This window comes from Chrysochloris asiatica, unplaced genomic scaffold, assembly GCF_000296735.1.
Source record: "Chrysochloris asiatica unplaced genomic scaffold, ChrAsi1.0 scaffold00042, whole genome shotgun sequence".
Taxonomy (NCBI): domain Eukaryota; kingdom Metazoa; phylum Chordata; class Mammalia; order Afrosoricida; family Chrysochloridae; genus Chrysochloris; species Chrysochloris asiatica.
In genome coordinates, this window is record NW_006408560.1 from 6,535,075 (window position 1) to 6,540,412 (window position 5,338).

Here is a 5,338-nt window from a genome sequence, read left to right on the forward strand (position 1 = left end):
AGGTTGAACAAACCTAGAAGACTGAAAATAAGAAAACAGCGATAACCAGTTTGCAAAAACAACAGCAAACTATAAAGTAAAGAAAAGGAATAATGCAGTGACAGAACTTCCAAATTAAGGGGAAATCAAGTAGATTTCAAGAAAAAAACCCCACAAAAACAAACCTAACTGTAGCCCTAAAACTAGACTAAGCCTTATTCCTAGCCCTAGCCCAACCTGTACCTCTAACATTAACTTTCCCACTTCCATTCACCAGCAAGCATACAAAACTATTCATGAGTTCTCTCAGAGTTTTAGCTTAATATTAACTCTTGTTAAGTGCTCTCAACTGGGTTCTAACTCATAGCGACCCTGTATAGAGTTTTTGAGGAGTGGCTGGTGAATTTGAACTGCAGACCTGTGGTTCAAACCAACCTTGCAGTCCAGTACACATATCCTACAGCATCACACCAGCATTGCTAACCATATGCTTAACACTAAATGAAGTCCTAGGCCTTGCCTAGACCTAGCCATAGTCCCAACTTCTTCCTAACACCCTCCCCAACCCACCCCACTCCCCCAAAAAAGATCATGAGAGGGCATCTAAGGTGCAACTGTTGGTCTCTTCCTGTCTGGAGGAAAGAAGGCTGATGAAAACTGAAGATGCATAGAAACAGTCTAAGGAACTAATGGATCACACAAACATCAGGGTACTCAGTTACCATGATCAAAGGGTTCACAACACAAGGTCCTAGATAGAGTGGGAGAAAAATGTACAACGAAACTCAAAATCATAAAAAGACCAAGCTTACTGGTCAGATAGAGACTGGTGAAACACCTGAGACTATGGCCCTTAGCCACATTTCAGGTCTGGAAATGAACTTACTCTCACGGATCAATTTCCAGTCAAATAATAGACAAGTATGTAGGGGAATAACAAAAATGGGGAGGTATGTATATCTTAGAATAATCAACCATTTGAAATTTTAAAAAGGGCAGCATTTGTTCAAGAACAAAGTTCAGAAGGGTTAGGAAAGGAGGAGGAAACAGGGAAGATATGGGATAACAGATACTTCACTTGGGAGATTGCAGTCAATGAGGTGAAACAAAATGTGTATGAATTGTTGAATGGAAAACTGATCTGCTCTGTAAACCTTCACCTGATTCACAATAAAAAGAAAACAAAATTTACTGCCAAGAAAATACTGTGGAAGACTGTTTTAAATAGGGAAAAAGTTAATCAGTTATAGTGTAACCTCAAAGAAAAATTAATATGTCTTCACATCAAAATAAAAAAGAGGAAAACCAGAAAGATTTAGTAAACATTAATAAAACAGAAATGAAGAAAATGAAAACTCACCCCCACCCCCCCAAAATGAACTTAGCATAGAAAACTATGTGGGGCAAAGAAACCAGTAGCACCACACATACACACACACAAAAAGAACACACACACAACAAACTGACAGCCATCAATTTATTTGTTGATGTTGTTAAGTACTGTGGAGAAGGTTCCAACTCATAGTGACCCTGCACAGGGTTTCTAAGGCTGTGTCGCTGTGGGTTAATGAGCCAGACTGCAAATCCGTTTGAACTGCAAGGTTGGCAGTTCAAGCTCACCAGCTGCTCCTTGGAAACCCTATACAGGGTCGCTATGGGTCGGAATAGACTCGACTGCACTTAACAATAACAATAACAACAAATCTTTATGGGAGCAGAATGCCTCATCTTTCTCCCACAGAACAGCTGATAGTTTCAAACTGCTGACCTTGAGGTTAGCAGCCTGATTCGTAACCACTATGCTACCAGAGTTCCTTATACCTATCAAAAATAAAATGTGAATGGATTAAGTGCATTAGTCAAGAGACAGAGAGAGCAGAATGGATAAGAAAACATGCTCCTTCAATGTGCTGTCCATAAGAGACATAAAAAAGATTGTTGTTGTTGTGAAGTGCCATGGAGTCGATTCCGACCCATAGCGACCCTGTACACAGTTTCCGAGGAGCAGCTGGTGAGCTTGAACCGCCGTCCTTGCAGTTCAAATGGCTTTGCAGTCTGGCACATTAACCCATAGCAAGAGATACTCTAAATGCTCATTAACAGAAGAATGGGAAAACAACCTTGGTTCACACACACAGTAGAACACTATGCACTGTTGAAGAATAACAATGAGTCTGCAAAACACCTCACAACCTGAGGGACCTAGAGAACACTGTGCTGAGTGAAATTAGTCAATCACAAAAGGACAAATATTGTATGAGATCAATGTTATAAAACTTTAGGAAAAGTTTTTCTTAATAAAAGAAACAATCAATAATGGTTATGGAGGAAGAGGGAGAGAAAATTATTTATGGGGTTTTGTTGTTGTTGTACCATGGAGTTGGTACATGGAGTTGGTTCCAACTCATAGTGATCCTGCACAGGGTTTCTGAGGCTGTAAATCTTTACGGGAGAGAAAGTCTCATCTTTCTCCCACAGTACAGCTGGTAGTTTTGAACTGCTGATCTTGAGACTGAACTGCAGCCCAATTCGTAAACACTATGGTAGACACATGTTAACATGGGTGACAAGGCAGGCAATATACAACAAGAGGGCTGTTAGCAGAGGAAAGATGAAGGTAGTGGTAGACTCAGGGAGGAATCCAATAGTTAAAATTAATAGAGACAAATACTGTTAACTGCTGGTACAAGGAGGGGATTGCAATCATTGTAATGAAGCAAAATGTATGATTTGATGAATGTAAAACTGATGATCTGCTCTGTAAACCATTCAATTCACAATAAAAAGTTTAAAATACAAGGAAACACTGTGCAGCAGTACTACCCTGTAAAACATGGGATCACCATTTGTTTGTCAGAATCAACTGTTGACAGTGAAAATAGATTCATAAAGATTCATCTTTTCATTTTCATATGTATATGAGTTTTCATTTAAACCATATCTAAAAAATAGAAAAATACCTAATGAGATTTACTTAACTGGTATAAGGGCTGAAAAGGAAAGAAAAGTAAACAAATTCTTCACAATTTTAGAGATGACATAAAACCAAATAGTGACCCTATAGGGCCAGAGCAAGGATGGCCAGACATTGTGTCTCATACGTTGGACATCTTGGCAGGAGAAGGACATAATGCTTGGTAAAGTGCAGGGTCAGAGAAAAAGGAGAGGGACTGACACAGTGGCAGAAACAAAGGGCTGAAACATAGAAACAATTATGAGCATGGCACAGGATTGGGCAGTGTTTAGTTCTATTGCATAGAGTTGCTGAGTCTGACACAACTTGGTAGTACTTAACAATAACAAAGAACAGCGAAGAACTGCCCCAAAGGATTTCCAAGGTTATATCTTTTTTTTTTTTCTTTCATTAGAGGAAGAGGCTTTATTGTTGGCGGAGAATCAGTGGACTAATGTCCCAAATGCCCAGCTCCCAATACAGTTTTCGTACCAGTTTTATATAGGATTACATAGGTTGACTCAACGGCACTTAACAACAACAACAACAACACATAGGTTGAGTGGTGATTACACCGTGTTACATTCTCATTGTATGTTCATAGATAAGCAGCTATTTACAAAAGCAGAAGAAGCTGCTAGTTTCCTTTGTGTGTGACCTAGGCCTCAAGGTCTTATGGCAGGGGCCTCCCTCCCTCATTCCTAGGCCTCAAGGTCTTAGGGCTAGACCTCAAAATGCAAGGCTGTAATCTTTAAGGAAGCAAAATCACCCTTTTAGGTAGCAGCAAGAGTGCTTAATCACTATACCACTAGTGCTCCTTAGAGGTGAGATGGTGATCGTTGTGTGCAGTGAAGTCAGTTCTGACTCGTAGCACAGGGTTTCCAAAGTTGTAAATATTTGTTGTTGTTGTTAAGTACCATCAAGTAGGTTCCGACTCAAAGTGACTTTGTATAGGATTTCCAAGAAGCAGCTGGTGGGTTTGAACTGCCGACCTTATGGTTCGCTACAAGTCCTGTAAGTCTTTAGGGGATCAGAAAGCCTTATCTTTCTCCCATAGGGAGACTGGTAGATATGAACGCTGACCTTGTGGTTTGCAGCCCAGCGTAATCCACTACACTATCAGTGATCCTTAAATTACATCCTTGGCATAAATTTATGATATTTCAAATGGCTTCTGATCTCCCTTAACAAGTTTGAAAATTGAATACGTTGTTGCATAAGTTAACAGCCAAATTAATGTTACTGTTAATCAGTCTTGTTTTAATTGCATATTTTTTACAATATAATGATGAAGTGGTTTATTTGGTAATGTTTAATCCATTGATTAGACTGACCCCAGAAAACATTGGTCATTCTTTTGGTGGAAATACTTACATATATTTAAAGTAATTGATTTCTTGTTTTTTTTCTGATAAATTTTCCTGATTTTATAATACTTCAAAGTTAAAGGTGTGGAAAACAAATGTTTACCCTTCTTTTGGGGAAATGAATGACATGATGGAGAGACCTCTGAAGTATCAACACAAATGAAGACATTTTGAAATTGATGGCTTTAAGTTTTATTTCCTTGCTAGGTTTTTGTTACTTTGTAAATAAAAATTTGTGATTTAAACTTTCCTTAAAATCCCCATGTTAGTTTGATTTGGACCCCTATGAATATGCATCCTTTACCCATTCTTGATCCCAGGTAGTGAATTATATGCAGCTGTGAATCATCTGCTTTCTGAACTGGATAGGTAGTTGGAGCCTGGAGGAACCCTACCACCCCATCATGAAGGGGTGGGGTGAGTCTTGCAGTCTCTCCGTTTGGGGAGGGCTGCGCCCTAGGGGATCCAAACCCTCTCACAAAATAACACTAAAAAGCATTCCCTTTGTTCATTCATTCAACAAATATTTGTTTAATTTCAGTTCCTCATTCTTTGAAAAATTAATTTGGGCCTAGTTTTACAGTTTCTATATACAGGTGAGGAGTCCTGGTGTGGAGCTGCAGGATAATGCACTGGACTGTAAGGTCAGTTTGAGCTGCAAGGTCGGTGTAATTAAACCCACCAGTTACTCCTTGGAAACACTATACAGGGTCACTATGAGTTGGAAAGAATACAACCCTGTCACACACCTTTCTTAATTTTAAACCTTTCAGTGTTCCCATGTTATGTTCTAACAACTGTTTTTTGGTCCATGTACAGACTCCTTATGAGCACAATTTAAGTGTTCCAGAGTATAAACGTGGCATCAGGATTGGAGGAAGACTCATTAACAACCTGCGATATGCAGATGATACAACCTTGCTTGCTGAAAGTGAAAAGGACTTGAAGATCAAAGACCACAGCCTTCAGTATGGATTGCATCTCAATGTAAAGAAAACAAAAATCCTCACCACTGGACCAATAAACAACATTCTTATCA